Source organism: Amblyomma americanum, chromosome 5, assembly GCF_052857255.1.
Source record: "Amblyomma americanum isolate KBUSLIRL-KWMA chromosome 5, ASM5285725v1, whole genome shotgun sequence".
Taxonomy (NCBI): domain Eukaryota; kingdom Metazoa; phylum Arthropoda; class Arachnida; order Ixodida; family Ixodidae; genus Amblyomma; species Amblyomma americanum.
The window spans coordinates 98,738,877-98,760,921 of NC_135501.1; positions in this window are offsets into that span (position 1 = coordinate 98,738,877).

Genomic DNA, 22,045 nt, shown 5'->3' on the forward strand with positions numbered 1-22,045 from the left:
TGTTTTACAATGACCTCATTAATTACTTCGTTAGAAGCGACTAAACATAGTCAAGTGTCTAGTTAATTATGATGTAACCAAATGAGTGATCTCACCGATCTCTAATTCGGTATACTAATGACATCACCAAGCAATCATGAATTGGAATTCTATATCGATTTAATATGGAGACCATCATATTGAATTCCTCGGACTTGGAAAATTTCACGTCGTATGTAGGCGGTAGCAGACCCTAATAAATCGAGAAACGTGACGAATGAGAGCTAACGCTCTTAAAATTTGTTTCTAGGAAATGAAATGGCGCAGTAATTCTCTCACATATCTCGGTGGACACACGCACTGCGCCGTAAAGGAAGAGATAAAGAAGCGAGTGAAAGAAGGAAGGAAGAAAGTGGTGCCGTAGTGGATGTCTTAGGAATAATTTGGTCTACCTGGTGATCTTTAACGTGCACTGGTGTGGGTAGCCTTGAGGTTGACCTGGATCCAAAGTCCAAGTGTCCGGATAAGCTCCACTTCGTTATGGGCTGCCCATCTATCCTAAGTTTGAGCGCGCCCGGTGACCTGTATGGTAAATTATGAACCCGTATTGCTTCGGAATTCTCTGCGGTGCAGTGAAGACCGCATTTAGAACCGAAATCTTCCACTACCTGTGCTGCTTCCTGTAGGTGTTTCTTTGTGGCCGCTTAAAACCACCACTACTCAAACAACCCGCATGATTAGTCGTATCACCCGACATCGCCAAGGCATGCGAGAAGAGGACACAATGCGCTTGATCCAAGCTCTAGTGCTCAGTAGAATCACGTACGGACTTCCTCTTCACAAGACCATGAAACATGAGGAGCAGCAGACTGACACCACATTAGCAGGGGCATACAAAACGGCGCTTAGTCTTCCACCCAGCACCTCGACAGAAATAATTCACGCTCTTGGCCCTTTCAACACATAATCGGAGCTCCAGGAACGAGTCCTCACACCACAAAACAGTTCCTCTCAAACAAACACAAGCCGGCCACGCTCTTCTCAGGCGTGTAGGCATGACGGCGGACATACGAGTCTTAGACTGAATCCTCCCTAGAGAAACTACAAAGAAATAAAACGAAAGTAGCTCCGATAGAGGGGCATATTTTCAAATATGTCTACAGCGGCAGCCGCAAAGCAAGATTTTCCTACCTACGAAGGCATCTACCTAAGAACCTCTCAGCCATTGCGTGTATGCGGACGCCACGGCATACCCGGACCACAATAAATACGCGGTTACAGTGATAAATTCCGAACTCACCACGGTACTCGCTGCCTCCGTCAATGCCGACTCTCAAGCTTTCGCTGCTGCACTTGCCATACGGCACTGCGACGCGCAAGGACGCAACGCTCATGTCGTCACGCATTCACAGCAAGCCTGACGGAACTTCCTGCGTACGCGCGTCCCAAGACACGTTGCTCGGCTCATGGGTACCCGACCGCTCAATAAGCCCCACCAGATAACGTGGACCCCTGGTCACGAAGGACTAGAGGGAAATGAAAGAGCGCACGCTTTAGCTAGAGCAGCAATAAACCGAGCGGGGCCATCGAGCGCATTCCAATTCATCGCTATTCACTCCGCGTGCCAAAAACGCATAGAGTTCCAGCGTCTCCAGTGCTAGAAATGCCTTCCTCCCCACAAAAAAAAATGGCAGCGGCTTAGCTCGGGTATGTCAGGATATACGTAGCGAAAGTTAAGGCATAGCTTAGTTAGCCTTGGTTAATCTTGATTGCAAGTCCAGGTTAGTCTGGTTGTCTGCCTAGTTGTTGTCACGTGCTTCGTCACGCGGTTTGTCATGTGACCAGTCACGTGATTGGTCACAACGCGCGGTGCGACCACAGAGCACAGCGAAACTGTGAGTTCATAGCCAATGTAGCTTTCGCTACAAAAATTACACACCCACGACGCTATCTCCTGGCGCCAGATTCAAACAAACACTTTCCCTCATCTCCACAAACTTCCCCTCATGCCCCCAACACTATATACTCTGACACATGCCCATGGTGCCAGGGCCGCCCAACACACTTGCACATTTCGTATGGATGCGGGGTGGAACCGAACCACTTACAGACGCAGTACACGTCATTCGAGCATTGGGAGGTGCTGCTGCCCAGCGATCGTGGCGAGGACCAAAGAGCCCTCATAAAACAAGTCCGTCGACGCCAGTGGAGCCACGGAATAAGGACCCCACCCATAAGCCTCAAGAATCATTCCCCTGAATTTAATCATTTAACTTTACCTACCTAACGTGCACTGTCATCGCACAGCACACGGGCGTCATTTCCATTTCGCCTAAATCGAAACAGGACCGCCGTGGTCGAGTTCACACCCGGGTACGCCGGTTCGTTAGGCGAACGCCTTAACCACTGAGCCACCGAAGCGGGTTACGCATTTTTCACTTCTTTCAGTTGTTTCAACAAATAATTAATCACTTACAAACTATAATTTTCTAATTATAATCATCGAGCAATGGCTTACCATTCTGAGCGTTTTGGCACCCTTGAACACACCTTTTTTTAAATGTTCATATTTAATTCATTTAATTATGCAATAATTTAGAATTATTTCACTAACCCGTAATTGCGTATAACACACCAACCAAACAGCAATCACTAGAACCACAAATTACTATGAGAAGACGTTTTTTTACGCTGCCCCCAATTATAGGTCGCCGGTTGAATACCTGCCGTAAACTAAGCTCTATCTTCACTAGTACGTTTATTCTGCACGAAACGCTGAATCGTATGACCATCCGGAACATTCTGCGGCAAACGGTTGGCAGATACGATCTTTTACGCAGGCCTCGATTATTTCCGACACGCGGTGCCGACTACGCCGAGGCCTTTTCGAGCGAATGAGCTGTATAGGCTATCGCTTAATAAGTAGCAACGATATTAACCAACTGCCCCGCAATCAGAATGTTTTATTTAGGTGTTTACTTTTAGCCTCATTCTGTATATTGGACCGTATGGGGAACCACGATTACACCTTTTGCGATGGGCTGCAGTTCTCCGAAACATCGAACTGCGGCGCTATCTGCAATCGGCGAAAGCAAACTAAGTTGAGTGCATTTCGGAGTGAACAGTGCCAGATATCTCGCTAATAATTGTCTATGTTTGTGACCGCAAACACGAAGCGGCGAAAACAGCGCTGAAAAATGCCCGCTCAAGATGACATAGAGAGAAGAAACCTCTATTTGGTTTGGCTCATGGAGGTTTAACATCCCAAATCGACTCAGGCTATGAGGGACGCCGTAGTGAAGGGCTCCAAAAATTTCGACCACCTGGGGTTCTTTAATGCGATACAGCGCGAATAAAGACGGGGACGAAGCGAGACAAGGCACCACAGCGCTGACTTCAACTGAAGTCAGCGCTGTGGTGTCTTGTCTCGCTTCGTCCCCGTCTTTATTCGCGCTGTATCGCATTATGGAAAAATACCAACTAGCCCGATCTGCCACTCTTGCTGGGGTTCTTTAACGGGCACTGACATCGTTCAGTGCACGGGCCTCTGGAATTTCGCCTCCATTGAAATTTGACTTCCGCGGTTGGGATCGACCCCGCGACTAGGGGACAGTAGCCGAGCGTCATAACAACTGGGCCACCGCGGTGGCCGAGAAACCTTTATTTCTTTATTTGGGCGGATTAAGAGGCAAGAGGTAAACGAACTCCAAGAGGACAGCAGCTTGGGCCTGTTGGTTACTCATTTGTGATTGAACAGCGCAGAACAAGGGTATAGAACAAAAGACAGGCGCTGACTTAAAAACCTTTGTCGACCCCAGATATTACCTGACAAGGGCCCTTAAGAGTTTGTAGTTTATTTTTGCTTGCAAGAACTTACAAGCAATTTTCGGCTTGTGCCACGCTCAGAAATTATGGCCTTCAGCGGCCAGTCTATTATATGCGGTTTTGCAGTGAAGAACACGTCAAGGTAAAATTTGTAGGGAGTACTTATGTTTCGCAATAAACTGGCAAGTTTTAATTTATTTGCACAGTTCCTTAGAAGCTGACATTGCCTTTGTAACAACTGACGTTTTGTGCTCGTCAAAAACGAAACTGATGGCTTCTAACATCTTAGCTTTGTCCAGACCCTTACAATCACAGGAAAGCTGCCCTCTTTGTCCTAGGTCAACAGTGCGAGGGGATTGTCTTTCAAGTGCCGTACAGTTCGTCCCACTGGCAGATTTCTGTCGTTTAGTTTTAGCAGCTCACAAATTCAACCCCGTCAGAAACGCACCAGTCACTTTCCGATTCAGGGCCTGCCGTGGCAACGCGTCGCACCATGGCTAGAAGTACGGCTGTTTTAAGAACGTTTGATGTTACTCATCACGTTTCGAGATTTCGTGGGGTCTGCTACCACCCTGAGATCACAACGCAATCTGTGGTAGCAACAAATCATCACGTTTCAAGATTTCGTGGGGTTGCTACCACCCTTAAAACCCCTTGACATTGAAAGTAGCACATTTTTGTGAACTTTGCCACCGCGCCATGAACTGTGGCATATCCTCCTCGCCCGAATCTCTGCTAGGCGCTTTTCTGAACGGTAATTGGCCTGCCCGCCGTCGCCCAGACAACGAGCGAGAAAAGATTGCTATCTTGTGTTTTCTTTCGTCGGTGCCATGCGCAGGCCGTCTTCCTCTCCTGTGGGTTCAGCTCCGTTGACTTACGCGATGACAATTCGAACTCGACAATTTGGTAAGTATTTTTGCCGCGTTATGTCTGATTGCGATGCATTTCAGAGCGCAAGCCGGAGTGAAAATGGCGTCGCGCTGGTCGCGAGTGCTCGAGGAAAAAATGACATCAGCCGAAGAAAAAAGTGCATCCACAACATCGCCCTTAATTAATTTGTTTCGACGAAGCACACCGTCCTCGGCAAAGTACTGTGCATTTAGTGGTACCTAATCTAGTGTGCATACTTAAAACTCATTCGAGATGATCAGGAAGGTGATTATCTTGCTTAATTCGCTGATCATTGTGTGTTGTTTCACGTGCTAATCTTTCTATTTGATGGCATTTCTTTGTGTGTTCATTTCGCGACTTTTGGAGTGAGGATTACGCCTATCTTAGCCACTTTATTTTCTGAATTTCAGTGTGGATTTCAGCGACAAACGTTTGCATCGTCGACGTTCATATATTTTGCTAGTTAATACGCGTGCTCCTGACCTTGTGCAAAATAGAAAAGTTGATTTTCGAAGCGTTTACGGCAGTCTCTCTCCCGTGTGCCCCGGTGCTCTAGCGCGGTTGCTTTAACGGTGTTTTACCATCGTCTGTCTGAGGAATTATAGGGGGTGTGAATTTTTAGAGAGAAGCACTCATTTCACCGTCGCAACTGCGCGCAACTCTACCGCAATTCCGAGATCTGATGCCACATGAGCAGGGACTCACAGAGAAGGTGCTTTTTAGAGCGAGCTTTGAACTCTCGCAGGCGAAATTGTTATGATAACAGCACTGAATCGTGTTTTCAAACTGACATCAGATTGTTTAGCTCCGTAGTTTATAAGAGTAGAAATCGTTTCCATAAGACTCACTTAGACACGGAATGAATACGTCATTTCTGGTCGCGCTTTACAGTGTTGAATATTGACTCAGCACGGACTTCTGAATCATTTCTTGAATGCTTTCGAGGGATTAGTCTACATGAGTCATCAAGAGAATATCATATCTTTCCGCCTCTTAAAAAACTTTTCTGTTGGCACCAGCAGTCACCAAAAATTTTAAGCCAGGCCCTTGTCCATACTCGCTTCTGCGATAGTTAATAAAGTTAGTGAAAAAACTAGAAAATAAAATTCTTGTGTTTCAAGCAGAAGTGAAATTTGTAATGAAGGCAATCAAGCCGCGGCGTGTGCATCACTCCGACGAGCGAAGCTTAAAATTTTTTGTCAAAAAGCTGCTAAAAAATGCATAACGCGTATTAAAAATATTTCCCAGCATTTTCGCAGCCACTCACTTTCTCGTGAAACGACTTCGTTGCCTAAATTACCACAGTCTATACCTGCCTCTACTGCAAAAAAACAGCGTCATAAACAGTACTTCCGCGAATATGTAGTGCTAGGCCAATTCTACATTGAGCCGAAGTGTCAGTAAGCTGGAAAATATTGAATAAAAATGTAACGCAAATCTCATGCTAATAAAAACTCTGCCGTATTGAGGAGCATGGAGCGCGGTTTGATTGTTCATGCCGCAAGCGCTAACGTTTAGTGCTTTCACTGCTCGAACGAGAAAAGGATAAAAGTGGCTCGTGGCAGAGCCACGCATGTCGCGTCACTTTCTTGGGATCCTTTTCTTGTGAAGTGCGTGCAAAAAGCACATACTTTGGCGCGCTCATGTGTGCCAGCGAACACATGGGGCCGGCGAGCACGTGATGGCCTGAAAAGCGGGCCGCGCCTAGCGCGCACACCCAGCGGGCGAAGATAATCGAGGAGGGAAACGCAAGAGTGGAGGAGAGAGTCGCTACTTTCAATATCAAGGGGCATTAACCTCCCTGAGATCACAGCGTTTATGTGGCAGCCAATTACAAAGAGCACATCTCGCACTGCGAGTTGTAGCGCCATCTAGAATAGCATTGTAGAAACAACCATCTACCGTGTGCCAATGATGACGTCACGGTCCAATATGACGGATAGAGGTGGAACTATGTTATTATTTCGTCGGGGACAAAACGGCGGCACATTTCTGGCTTCTCGAGTCCAAGAAGGCGGCCATTAAAATCTGTTTTGGCCTCCCATAACTTTCCTCCTCACCACTCCGCCCCAACGTAGCAAAAGTGTCGTAGTACGGGTCCGCTATGTATGTATTACTTTGTTCCGCTATATATATATATATATTGCCGCGAATATTTGCACTGTGTTCGTTTTTCACATCTGCCGCCACATCACTTTATCGCTTTGTTTGCGACGCAAGACGCGACTAGATTTATCTCGATTGATCGCAGCCAGGCAGAGCTGATTCTACGTTGTTCCGGAATGTTCTAGTAACTTTGCGCTATTTATCTCGAAAGTTCGCTATCAGCTTTAAATTGAGCACAGCCGACAGTGGCCGGCATTCTGTTCGACGACCGCCGAGCACGCTTGTCGCTTCGCCGCCGCCGAGTGATTCAGTCCATTTTGGGTGCAAGTCAGCCCAATAAACAGTTCTTGTAGAAGACCCTTTCGTCCGGTTTCATCGCTGCTTCGACTGCCGTCACCACTATATATATATATATATATATATATATATATATATATATATATATATATATATATATATATATATATATATTGTAATGGGACCGACAGGCGCAGCGCAGCGAAGAAGCGGACGAGTTCAAGCGGGACAACGAAGAAGCAGACGAAGTGCAGCTGGGTTTTTCGAACAACGCCTGTGAGTGTGCCCGTCGTGTCGCCGGACAACCAAGACCAACCGACCTGTGCTTCAAATAAACGCCTTGACACTTGGTGGAGGTGCCTCGGTTCCCGTCCCGGTCCTCATCCTGGAACTTCGAAGTGGAACGCTCCTCGTCTCCGCCACCATGCCGGAAGGTCCGAGTGAACCATCGCAGCCCCTCCCTGCCACCGTACTCTGTCACGGGGTGCAGCGCCAGCGTGACCCTTCTCCATTTAGTGGCACCGATGACCAAGACGTCGACGATTGGCTGGCCTCCTATGAGCGCATCAGCACTTACAATCGGTGGGACGATTCCGTGAAACTTAGCAACGTCCTATTGTATCTAACGGACGTTGCCAACCTATGGTTTCGCAACCATGAGGCCGACCTTCCCACCTGGTCGTCCTTTAAAACAAGCTTCGCCGACGTTTTCGGCCGCCCCGCCGTCCGGAAGCTTCGCGCCGAGCAACGTCTTCGTGCTCGATCTCAGCTCCCTTCCGAGACGTTCACAAGCTACATCGAGGACATCGTTGACCTGTGCAAGCGTGTCAACCCCTCCATGTCCGAAGGGGATACAGTCAACCACATACTTAAAGGCATAGCCGATGACGCTTTCCAGATGCTGCTGGCGAAGAACCCCACCTCCGTCGCTACCGTCATCCAGCTGTGCCAAAGCTTCGACGAACTCCGCAAGCAACGCGCATCTACGCGGCAGTCCGGCGCGCCTGCGGGGGGTCTTGCTGGCTTGGCCCTTGGTGGCTCGTCTGCTGAGCAGTCCCTGTTCATGCAGCAGGTTAAAAACTTCATCCGCAAAGAGATCGCTCGCCAGCTTTCTCTGCTGCATCACATTTCCGACCCCGTCTGCCCTCCCCACGACCTGGCGCCATCTCTCACGCCCACTATCCGTCGTGTTATTCAGGAGCAGGTCGCTGCAGTTCTGCCATCCAGTGCCCCACCTCCTCCTGTGGCAGCGCCACTCACCTATGCTGAAGCAGTCACCGGTACAAGGCGCTCGCCCACCTCTGCCACCTACCCTAGCAGCCCGGCCTTTTATGCTCCACCGCCGTCTATACCCCCGCCGCAGGTCCCGGTTCGTCGACCCCGCCGAAACCCTACGAATCCCTGGCGTACCGAGGACAATCGACCGATATGCTATTCCTGCGGTCTTCCGGGCCATGTCGCACGCTTTTGCCGTCAGCGATCTCCTCGTTCTGGCGATTTCATGCGCAATTTCCGCTACGATTCCGGGCCGCCCTTGCCTAATGTCTCTTCTGCCTCCTCTACACATCGCACCCAGTACCCTACTCGTCGCTCGCCTTCCCCTCGTCGACGTTCCATTTCTCCGATGCTCCGCCGCCCGGACCCTCTCCCAGAGGCAAACTGACTGCCGCAGTTCAGGAGGCAAGAACTGCGTGTTTTGCCAACTTTTTAAGTCCTCCGTGTTCTCCTGCTAACGTGATTGAGGTGTCTGTTGAAGGCGTCCCCGTTCTCGCGCTCGTCGACACGGGTGCTGCAGTGTCAGTAATTAGTGATGCTCTTCGCCGCAAACTTCGTAAGGTGACAACGCCGCTGTCTGACTTTTCACTACGTACGGCCACCTCTCAGCGCATCCACCCCATCGCAGCCTGCACGGTCCGCGTTTCTATCAACGACGTCGCCTATACCATCGAGTTTGTTGTGCTGACCGCCTGCTCTCACGATGTCATCCTCGGCTGCGATTTCCTCTCGACCCACCGTGCAGTGATTGATTGTGCCCGTGCGGAACTTGAGCTTTCTCCCCTGTGTGATGCTTCGTTGTGTGACCTACATGTGCGCTCCGCTAAGCTTCTTGTAGCTGCCGACACCGACATACCTCCCTCCTCTTCAGCCCTCGTTCCGCTCCGCCCCGACTCTTTCCTCAGCGGCCCTGTTCTTTTCACACCTACCGCAGCACCCACTCGCCATCAGCGCCTCTTCATTCCATTCGCCGTTGTCTCGATTTCCGATGGCCACTGCGCCATCTATGTCACCAACCCATTTTCTTACCCGTCGTTTGTTCTTCGCGGCGAATGCCTCGGCTCTATTGAAGAACTGGACCCTGCTCTTGCTTCCGAGTTCTCCGATACCCGTGCCTGCTCCCCAGTTACTGCCTTAGCCTGTTGTGCGACAGCGCCCGATCCGATTTCCATCGACGTCTTTCGTAGTAACATCGCTCCCGACCTTCCGTCCGCTTACCGTGACCAACTCTTGGAACTTCTCTGCCGCTTCCGCAACTCTTTCGACCTTTCCCAGCCCTCCTTGGGGCGCGCATTGGCCGTCTCTCACACAATTGACACTGGTACCCACGCTCCCTTGCGTCAGCGACCGTACCGAGTCTCGCCGAGCGAGCGCCGCGTCATCCGTGACAATGTTGACGACATGCTTCGGCGCGGCATAATACAGCCTTCTCACAGCCCTTGGGCCTCTCCTGTTGTCTTGGTGACGAAAAAAGATGGCTCTATCAGGTTCTGTGTGGACTACCGCCGTCTCAACAACATCACACGCAAGGATGTTTATCCTCTACCCCGAATCGACGACGCACTGGATTGCTTGCAGGGAGCGGAGTATTTTTCATCCCTCGACTTACGCTCCGCCTACTGGCAGGTCCCGATGGCGCCGAACGACAGGCCGAAAACCGCTTTCGTCACCCCAGACGGCTTGTATGAGTTCAATGTGATGCCATTCGGCCTCTGCAATGCTCCAGCCACATTCGAAAGGATGATGGACGCTATTCTCAGTGGCCTCAAATGGGAAACTTGTCTGTGTTACTTAGATGACATTGTCGTTTTTTCCAAAGATTTTCCTTCCCATCTGCACCGCCTTCAGCGCGTACTCACTAGCCTTACTGACGCCGGCCTCCAACTAAACTTGAAAAAATGTTACTTCGTTGCAACGCAGCTCACAATATTAGGCCATGTCATCTCCAAAGACGGCGTTCTTCCTGACCCTGCCAAACTTCGCGCCGTCGCTGACTTCCCCAAACCAACCACCTTAAAAGAACTTCGCAGTTTTATAGGCTTATGCTCATATTTTCGCCGCTTCATCCGAAATTTCGCCAATATCATCGCCCCTTTAAAGCAGCTTCTTGCCGGCAGCCCGAACCTTTCGTCTTGGTCACCCGCCTGCGATACCGCGTTCAGCACTTTACGCCGCCTGCTGGTCTCTCCCCCCATCCTTCGCCATTTTGATCCCGCCTGTCCGACAGAAGTTCACACTGACGAGAGCGGTGCGGGCTTGGGCGCACTTGCCCAGCGAAAGCCTGGGTATCCGGAATACGTCGTCGCTTACGCCAGCCGCGCCCTCACCAAGGCGGAATCAAACTATTCTGTTACAGAAAAAGAATGTCTCGCCATCATTTGGGCAATTGCCAAGTTCCGCCCTTACATTTACGGCCGGCCCTTCTATGTCGTCACAGACCACCACACCCTATGCTGGCTATCCTCCCTCAAAGATCCTTCTGGCCGACTCGCCCGCTAGGCTTTACGTCTCCAGGAGTTTGATATACACGTCATTTATCGCTCCGGCCGCAAGCACTCGGACGCCGACGCCCTTTCTCGTTCACCACTCCCATGCGAGTCAACCTCTGCCCTCGTCTGTGCCTACGAATTCTCTTCGTTCAACATCCCTGATATGCTCTCCGAACAATTGAAGGATCCTTGGATCACCTCGCTGCTAAACTTCCTGAACACTCTCTCGCCGCATCCTTCGACCCGGACCCTTCGACGCCAAGCCCACCACTTCGCCGTTCGTGATGGCCTCTTATACCGCCGTAATTACCTCCCCGACGGCCGGAAGTGGCTGTTGGTCATCCCTCGACACCTCCGTGCTACAATCTGTGCCTCTTTTCACTCCGATCCACAATGCGGCCACGCCGGTGTACTGAAAACATATGCTCGCCTTCGTCAGCGATTCTACTGGCGAGGTATGTACCGCTACATACGTCAGTACATTCGGTCGTGCACCGCCTGCCAACGTCGCAAGAAACCTCCCCACCCCGCCGCCGCTCCTTTGCAGCCGTAACCTTGCCCTGGCCGTCCCTTTGACCGCGTCGGCATTGATCTTTATGGCCCGCTTCCAACTACTTCGGCTAATAATCGGTGGATCATCGTTTCCGTTGACCATCTCACCCGTTACGTAGAAACGTCGGCTCTCAAATCTGCTACCGCAAACGATGTCGCTCATTTCATTCTACACAGTCTTGTTCTTCGTCACGGCGCCCCGAAAGAACTTCTAAGTGACCGCGACCGTGTTTTTCTCTCGGACGCCGTCGAGGCCCTGCTCAAACAATGCCAAATCGTTCATCGCTACACCAGCGCCTATCACCCCCAGACCAACGGCATGACTGAGCGGTTCAACCGCACTCTAAGTGACATGCTCGCCATGTACGTTGACACCGCCCACTCCAACTGGGATCAAGTGCTCCCGTTCGTCACGTACGCGTATAACACAGCTATTCAGACAACAACGGGGTTTTCTCCTTTCTTCCTCTTATATGGCCGGGAGCCTACGTCCACCATGGACACCATCCTTCCTTATCACCCTGACCCTTCCGAGACCACCTTACTCTCCGAAGCTCACCTGTATGCCGAAGAATGCCGGCAACTTGCCCACTCTTTCACCACACAGCAACAATGGGATCAGAAGCCCCGTCGGGATTCCCCGGACCCTCCAGCGTCATACCCATCTGGCGCCCTCGTTTGGCTCTGGGTGCCTTCCTCCACTCCCGGCCTCGCCTCACGGACCTTACCGGGTTGTCCACCAAACTTCTCCGGTGACTTATATCGTTGAGCCGCTCGTTCCCTCTTCGGACCACCGTCGCCGGGGGCGCGAAACTGTGCACGTTGAGCGCCTCAAGCCTTACTATGACCCGCCCATCCTCTCCTCTCCGTAAGTCGCCAGGATGGCTCCTTTTTCGGAGGGAGAGTAATTGTAATGGGACCGACAGGCGCAGCGCAGCGAAGAAGCGGACGAGTTCAAGCGGGACAACGAAGAAGCAGACGAAGTGCAGCTGGGTTTTTCGAACAACGCCTGTGAGTGTGCCCGTCGTGTCGCCGGACAACCAAGACCAACCGACCTGTGCTTCAAATAAACGCCTTGACAATATATATATATATATATATATATATATATATATATATATATATATATATATATATATATATATATATATATATATATATATATATATATATATATACTTCGACAACAAGGCGCAACTATCGGGGACAGTTGTGTACCGAATTCGGTAGGTAAGTGGCATAGAAATAAAACCACAATTAAATAATAGGTAAACATTGTATACATGCCATTACTATTTGAAGCGTTACCATATCGCGCCGTAAGCCGAATTCTAGGCACACCTTGACCCTCGAAACGAAGCAACTTCGGTTTGGAACGTATCTTGAGGGAGTGCAACTTGACAACGCGTAGACGTACATCGTAATTTCTCTGAGAGATGACGCTAGGCGCCGATTGTTCCGCTAACGCTCGTTACTTCAACGTCTTCAAAACGTTGGCGTGGTTTTTTGACGAGCACAAAACATCAGATGTAAGGAAAGCTTGGTGAGCTCCTACAGAGCGCTGCAAGAAACTAAAATATGGAGGCCTCCTTAGGGGTTAAATATTTACAAGAAATTTTACCATGACTTGTTTTTCACAGTAAAAGCTCTCACACTGTACTGATAATTGAGGGTAGTAATTTATGAGAGTGGCACATGGCAAAAAACGCTTTGTAAGTTCTTGCGAGAAACTAAGACTACAAACCCTTGAAAGCCCTTTTCAGGCAAAATCTTCGCATGATATAGGTTTTTTAGTTGGAGTCTGTCTCCTCTTCTGTCCTGTCGTTCTGCGATTTTCAGTCACAAATGAATAGCCAGCATCCCAAGCTGCTCTCCTAGAAAATATTATTTCTTGCACTTCGATATCTTATCAGTGTTTCAATTTCGACATTTTTTTCAATTTCGACATTTAAAAACGAAACAGATTTTTCCCTCATCCTTAATGCTGTCTGCCCAGCAAGGTCCATGTCCTTCTCCATCCGAACGAAGTTTTTACAGCGAGAAATTTGAGCTCTCTTTGGAGGGCATGCTGCTTCCGAAGCCATGGCCCAAGATCATCAATATTTCTAAATCAGAGCGGAACCGCCAAGTCCCAATTTACCGGGACAGCCTTCACCTGCATCCACTCACTGACTGGCGCCAGTGACCGGATTTTTCCTGCGTAATAGATAGGATGATGCAGTTCTTGTGGCGCTCAAATATGCAAAGGCGGCGCGCCAGCTTGAACAACAAGAGGAGGGACAAGAACCTTCAGGACCTGGAAAGTAAGATCCATGCTTGTGACGTCGAGGTTCGCTCTCAGCCGGTCCGCGAGGTGTTAAGCCTTAGGCCTTAGTTTGCAATCCTACCTAAGGAGACAACACCGGAGCTTCTAGCCATGGTTCGACGGGTTGCCAAGGCAGGCCCTGAATAGGAATGTTGAAGATGTGTGTTAAGTTAGAAGCCCACGGCACCGATGGGTCGTCCCCCCCCCCCCCCCCCCCGTACCTGTTCCCAGGAGCTGTCGTGCCCGGGGGAAATAGAGGAATGTACGTCGAGGCGTGACGCCCCCGCTTAGGGTGCCTCGTTGCCAGCTACGGAACTAATCCTTTTCGGTTCCGGCGCGAGTCAACCATGTCCCGCGGAAGACATTCCTTGGCTGTCAACGGAGACGGCAAATCCGGTGCGTGGCAATCGATGGAATGCACATGCAGCGAACTGCTTACGCGAAGTCACGCGCCCTGCATGTTCCAGGAGGTGCGGGGTTCACTGGGCTCGGATCGGTAAGACCTGGGTTCCGCCCACTTGCACATACGGTGCCACTTCACTGCGGTTGGTTAAAATTGGGCGAGAGCTAGTTTACTCCAGCTCCGCCCAAATATCGAAGGGGTTAAAAACCCGCTGGGAACAAGGACTTAAGACGAGCCCGCCGAGTCTCAAGCTCGGCTGTTTTTAACAGCCCTTTTTAAAACTGCCTTTTTTTAACTGTCTTTCCCTCACCAGCCTTTTTATTAATCCTGTCCTTAATAAATAACTTTTGTTTTAAGAAGTTGGAATTGCCGCCCCAACCGGCGACGTGTCGCCGGACGAGTGGACGAAGACCCGAAGTGCTCATCGTACGGCTAACTGCCGTATAATTGATCACCGGCCAGCGTGCCATCAACATTCACCGCTCGCGAGGAGCAATCGACTAGCCCAAACCGGCCATCCCATCAGAAGGAGGGCAAGAAGTTAACTATGTGTTTCCTATGGGGTCGAGGTTGTCAGACGCTTCTAACTGAGCGACAGAAACCTGTCAGTGGTAAGAGCTGTAAACGAATTGAAAGACAACTCATTTGCGTTGCTGACCTCCAGCAAAGAGATTCACCGCTGCCGAACGACGATGAGGACGCCTTCCTTTGGCCCTTAACCAAATCACCGGGTGTTACGCAGTAAGACGTGGAGACATTTCTTTTAAACACTGTGGAATATAGACGAATGCGCTCAATGCAGTCTTTATAAATTCGAAGACGCATTATTTACATTATCATCCGCAAATAAAAGAGATTTGTTAACAAATTTAACAAATTAACTTTCATTTCTTGGCTTTAGAATCCTAGAACATGTTTGCCAAATTGACAGCCGCCAGCATAGATGGCGAGCACAGCTTTTAAAACGTTGGTATCGGCAGTTTGGCTCGATATATGAAGTGTAAAAAACATGGTTTTGAAAACTTGTTATCTGTGCTTTTGCTCGTTGCTCGTTCTCAAAGTGGCGTCAATTCAACATTTAAGGCAAGAAGCACTTATGCATTGAAGTGGTCTTTTTTTTTGTTCAGATCATGATGGCGTATTTAACAGGACCACACTCTTCGCCGCGACATCGATTATTGGATTTGTAGCTTGTGAAAACAAAACTGAGAGCTCAAAGACGCATTTCTGAAGTCTGATATCTATGACGTTGTCAAATCAGAATTCTTAATACCCTAGCACGGTTCGAAAACTGATTCCCTTCAATTTCTCAATATTGTCACGATTGCAGTCCGAAGAACAAAAAAGTTGCGAAAATAGTGTCTAAACAAAATGATTTATTTGGGGTAATTTGCGCCCACAATTGACTGAGTGACTCGGCGGCGGCGTTGCAACACGCGTGCTCGACGGTCGTCGAACAGAATGCCCACCGCTGTCGGACGTGCTCAATTTAAAGGCGGTAACAAACTTTCGAGATAAAGCGTCCGAAGTTACGGAACAACGTAGCTTTGAAAACTGACCAAACAAATACTGCAAAGATTCGCGGCATGACTCCCCTCTCAAAGAAGCATCGACTCGATTGCATTAAAACAAACAAGGCGACTCGCCACAAATGAAACGGATCGTGCGAAAAGAAACTGAGTGTGGAAACAGCATCCTTTAGGGCGAATAATAGGGCTTCAGACGGACTTCATCGACAACTTTTGGTCGTACGGGGAGTCACTAGGGTGCAGTCATTGCGTCAGGAATGACTTCATAATACAGTTCACCCAGCCGAAGAAGAACCTTGTACAGTCCGTAGTAGCGGCGCGAAAGCTTTTCACCTAATCCACGGCGGCGAATGGGCGTCCAAACCCATACTTTGTCTCCTGGTTTGTATCCCGCGTTGCGTCTCTGTAGGTTGCAGTGCCTGGCGTCGGTCCGCTAATGGTCTTTGATCCTGAAACGGGCAAGTCGTCGGGCTTCTTCTGCACGCTGAAGGTGGGCGGCGACGCAGACGTTCTTTTCTTCTGTAACGTTGGGCAGAATGGCATCTAGCGCAGTTGTGTCCTTCCTGCCATGCACGAGCCTAAAAGGTGTCATCTGGGTGGTCTCCTGCACGGCGTGTTTCTAGGAAAAGACGACGTAAGACAAGATGGCGTCAAAGGTGTTGTGTTCGGCATCGACATACGTGGCGAGCATATCGGTGATGGGTTTCTTCAGGTGCTCGGTCTGTCCGTTGGTCTGTGGATGTGTGCAGTAATCCTCCGGCGGCTGGTTTGGCTGTAACGCAAGATGGCTTCCGTTAGTTCCACCAAGAATGTTGTTCACCCATCCGCGATGAGCGCATCGGCAGCGTCGTATCGCAGCAGAATGCACTCCACACAAATCTGCTGTCTTCGGCTGCTGCTCCGTTAGGTAGGGCTTTTACCTCGGCGTAGCGGGTCGGGTAGTCATTTCCAGACGTTGACTTTGGGAAAGGGTGACGCTCGTCCATGCCGATTTGATTAAAGGGCATAGAGGAGGTTTCAATAGGGTTCAGAAATCATGCTGTTTGGGTGGGAGGGGTATTTCGTCGCTTGAAATCTTGGCAGGTTTTCACAAAATGTGCGATATCGGCAGACAGTCGGGGCCAGTAATACTTGTCTTGATTTCGGTGGAGGGTGCGAGAAAACCCGAGATGTCTAGCTGTATGCTCGTGGAGTGAAACCTGTAGAATTTCTTCGCGGAAACAAGCAGGTACTACAAGGAGGTAAGGTGTTTTGCTGGCTGTTAAGTTCTTGCCGAGGACATGACTGTACACAGAGGGAAGACAGTCTTGGCTTGAACGAAGCGGGGGGTGAAGAAACCTTGCCTTCCAGGTACTCGGTGAGGAGTTTTAGGTCGGGGTCTGAGCGTTGCTGCTGTGCAAACGAGCTGGGGCTGATTGGTCCCAGGAAGGAGTCCTCATCACCGTGCGACGGCGGTGCATGTACAGGGGATCGTGAGAGGCAATCCACGTCAGAGTGCTTGCGTCCGGACTTGTAAACAACGGTGACGTCGAACTCCTGGAGGCGCTGACTCCATCAAGCGAAGCAGTTAGAGGGGTCCTTCAAATGGGCAAGCCAGCTCAGCGCGTGGTGATCGCTGACCACCTTGAACGGTCGTCCATACAGGTAGGGGCGGATTTTCGACGTATCCCAAGTGATGACAAGGCACTCCTTCTCACTTGTGGCATAGTTAGCCTCGGCCTTGGAAAGGGAATGGCTAGCGCATGCGATGACTATTTCCGACCCGTAGTGTTTTTGAACGAGCACGGCGCCTAGCCCCACGCTGCTTGTGTCTGTATGAACTCTTCATCAAAATGCGTGAGTATCGATGGGGACTGTAAACGACGCTGAATTTCTTTGAAGGCTTCTGCTTGCGGCGCTTCCAATTTATATCGCACGTCTGCCTTGGTCAGCTAGGTGAGGAGCTTGGTTATGCGCGAAACATTTTTCACAAATCGTCGGTAAAATGCCCCTACGCCAAGGAATCTGCGCATTGCTTTCTTGTCAGCCGGCGGTGAAAACTGTTCAATAGCAGCTGTTTTTGCGAGTTTCGTCGTACTCCCTCCTTGCTAACGGTGTATATAGAAACAGCAGCTCTTCATAAGCAAAGTGGCGCTACTCAGCTTTCAATGTTAGGCCAGACGACTCGATGGGGTCTAGTACTGTTCGAAGTCTTTTCAAATGCTCTTCACTATTCGCGGCAATGACAACGACCTCATGTAAATATACCAGAAAAATTTGCAACTTCAGGTCTGCCAGTAGTGTATCTATTACTGCTGAAAGGTCACTGGTGCGCAACAAAGTCCAAATGGCATCACGTTTAACTCGAAGAGGCCATCCAGAGTGACGAATGCCGTCTTCTCGTGATCTCTTTTATCGACCTCAATTTTTTCGTAACGGCTTTTGAGTTCTTTCCATGAGAAATACTTGGCATTGCAGAGCCGCTCCAGTGTGTCGCCGATGCGGTGGAGGGGATAGACGTACTTGTTTGTTATGTTGTTCAAGCGGCGGTAATCAACGCAGATTAGATGTGCGCAGTCTTTCTCACTAGAACAACCGGTGCCGCCCATGGGCTATTTGGAGTTTCGATCACGTCGCCGCGAAGCATTTCTCCCAAATGGTCCCGGACGGCTTGTAGTCCTCGCGGCGGCACGCGGTATTTATTTATTTATTTATTTATTTATTCAAAATACCACCAAAGGCCCTCATTTGAGAGTATTACATGGGGGGGGGGGGGGAGTAAGTACAAAGCATTGTTATAAGGTTAAAGATATTGCGCTAAAATAAAATAGAAATCACAAAATATTAATCATAAATAGGCATTCACAGAAAGGGTCGCAACAATGCACATAACAGCAAAATTTGAGCATAAAAACAGCACCGCTAGAAAAAGAAAAATACAACACTGGAAAAGGTGCGCTGAAGTACCAAAAAAAATATAAAATAAAAAGAAGACAAGGCGGAAGAAAAGAACGCTCAAAAAATACCTTTTTAGTTGTTGAAACATGAGTGCATAAGATGTTGGAATTTATTTAGATCAGATTCAGTGGCAATTTCTGATGGCAAAGCGTTCCATTCGGTTATTGTGCGTGGTAAAAAAGAATAGGCATAATGGAATGACTGGCAGTTAATGCGTTTAACTTTGTAAGGATGATCGCGACGTGGAAAGATAACTGGCGGTGGCTGAAAGAATTCATCATGAAGGGAAGGATGGTAATAAAGCTTGTGGAAAAGTGACAGACGGGAAATTTTTCGGCGCAGTGCTAAGTTATCTAACTCGGCTTTAGTCTTCAATGAGGTGACGCTGGTGTAACATGAATAATCAGAAAAGATGAATCGCGCAGCACGGTTTTGCAGGGCTTCGATGTTACTGATGATATAATTCTGATGAGGATCCCAAATGGCAGACGCGTATTCGAGTTTCGGACAGATTAATGTGGTGTACGCTAGTTTTTTTACATGTGTCGCGGCCTCTTTTAAATTATGTTTGAGAAGTCCGAAAGTACGGTTAGCGGAGGCAAGAGTGAGATTAATATGATGATTCCATGATAAGTCGGATTGTAGGTTAATGCCAAGATACTTGTAACTTGTGGTGAATTCTACACTATTGTTATCAAGAAAGTAGGCGGTAGGAATACGTGGCTTGTTAGTGAAAGACATGAGCTTAGTTTTGGAAAGATTTAAAGGCATTAACCAACTAGAACACCATGTGCTTATCGCTTCAAGATCAGACTGCAGTGGCTGGCTGTCAGTGTTACAGGCTATACGTCGATAAAGCACACAATCGTCAGCAAATATCTGATTCTGGACGTCACGCAATTGGTTAAGTCATTAATATAGATAAGGAAAAGTAAAGGTCCCAGTACACTGCCTTGTGGAACTGCAGACGTAACATTAGCGTAACATGAGTTAGAGTTGTTAACTGATGTGAACTGAATTCTAGATGAGAGAAAATCTGCTATCCATGCAATAATATTAGGGTGAATGTCCAGTTGGGAAAGTTTAAGCAACAACCTTTGGTGTGGAACGCGATCAAATGCTTTAGAAAAATCTAAAAATATTGCGTCAACTTGGAAACCAGCGTCAATCAGTGCATGAATATCGTTAATAAAACCGGCAAGTTGGGTGTCGCATGAGTAGCCCTTGCGAAAACCGTGCTGATGATCGAAGATAATGTTATGATCTTCAAGGTAGTTGATGACCTGAGTATGTATAATATGCTCGAGTAATTTACAAACTGTACTTGTTAAGGAGATGGGACGATAGTTAAGCGGAGAAGCACGATCACCTGATTTGAAAATGGGTATTATCTTAGCTATGCGCCAGTCGTTAGGAATGGTGCCAGTTGATAGCGACTGGGAAAATAATGCGGTTAACATGGAACAAATGCTATGTGATGTATTCCTTAAAATTTTATTATTGAAGCCCATATGATCAGCGCTAGAAGATGTTTTGAGATTGTTTAGTAGAGATAAAACACCAGGCTCACTGATGACTATCTCGTCCATAGTTAGTTCCACTAGTGCGCTTAATGTAGGCAAGGATGTAATGTCTTCATCTGTGAACACAGTTACAAACGCATCGTTAAGAAGTTGAGCGCACTCTGAATCAGGGATGGGAACACCAACAGAATCTGTAAGAGTGATGTCAGGTAGAATTACTGGGTTTACCACACGCCAAAAACGGCGAATATTATTTTTCAGCATGGAAGACAAGTCATGAGAAAAAAAGTTGCGCCGAGTAGATTTTAATAGTGCCTTATAATCCTTTTCACGTGCTCTGTATTTGTCATGTGAACTCACAAGACCATTCAGTTTTGCCTCTCTGTATAGTTTTTTCTTTTTGTTGTTCAGCCGCCGAAGACGGTTGGTAAACCAAGGAGAACTGCTATCACAGGTAATGGTTAACATGGGAATGAACTGGTCGATGAGATCATTGAGGGCAGTTTTAAAAAGGATCCAGTTCTGCTCTATAGAGCGAGAGCAGAAATCATGCAAAAATTTATCAGAAAACATTAATAATTCTGCATTAATTGCATCAAAATTTGCTTTGCCGTAACATCTTATGTTCTTTTTAGTAGTTATCTTTTTATTAGTGCGAAATTTAATGTACCCAGTGATAACATCGTGGTCAGAGATGCGTTCCTCATGAGTTATGCCTGAAAATATATCAGGTTTGTTTGTGAGGACTAAGTCAAGTACATTGGAAGAGGCTTTAGTTGATCGTGTTGGTTGGTTAATGAGTTGTGTTAGTGAAAAATCAAGGCAAGTGCCGAGAAAAGAATGTGCTTCTGCATCTGTGTCCACTACGGAAAGTGTTGACCAATTAATTCTTGGAAAATTGAAATCTCCAAATATAATAACAGCGGAATTGGGAAAACGCGCATACATTTCACTAAGCACCCGATGATATTCATCTGAAAACGCACCAGACATGTCGGGAGGACGGTAGAAAACGCCGATGATGACACGAAATGCACCATCATTCAAAGAAACCCAAACACATTCAAGGAAAGAATCGATAACGATAGGTGTGACAATGAAATCCTCCTTTATCGCGATGAGAACACCGCCCCCCCCTTCCCAATTGTCTATCGCAGCGAAAAAATTTGAAATTGCATGCACTGGTAAAGATGTTGACATCATGAATAGTGTCGTTCAGCCACGTCTCAGTTAGTACCACTAAAGAAGCTTGACATGAATCGATGAAAGATGATAGTGCAATACCGTTAGCTACAACACTTCTAATGTTGGTGTACAAAAACAGCCATTCGTTATCATTACCACAATGTAATTTGGCAGGTGAGGTGGTCGATGAACGCAGGTTAACGGAAACGGAGGGAGGACGTCATTCGCCATCCTCGCGCCCTGATACAAGAATGGCTCGACTTTCGTTGGTGTTCCACATGTAAAGATCATCGTTAACGAAGAGCTTGTTGAAAACAAGTCGCACTTTATCCCCATCTTTCTTAATAGATTTTGAAAACTGGAGAAGCTTCCGTCGCTTTTCGCGGTATGGGGCTTTGACGCGGTTGTAAGGCGTGCTGGTCGGTTATAAAGCGATGCTGGGCAACTGGCGTTTGTCAGACCTTCGTCGATGAGGAAAAATACTCGCTGTAGCTTCGAAGCAGAATGCGGATCTGGTCTTGTCTGTTCCGGGGCAGGGCTGGGTTGATGCCGAAAGTGGGCGAGTTTTCTTGGCGAGGCGAATCATCTGCGGATGCATCAGAGAGGCCGGAAGAGTCTCGTACGTCAGATGTTTCGTTGAAGAAAGCAATCGTCGCTCTACTGTTAATGTGCCAGTATTCTTCGCTGGAGTTAGTAAGCAGTACTTCACCCTGGCCTTTTCAGAAATGTGCGTTGCCTTTTGCGATGAA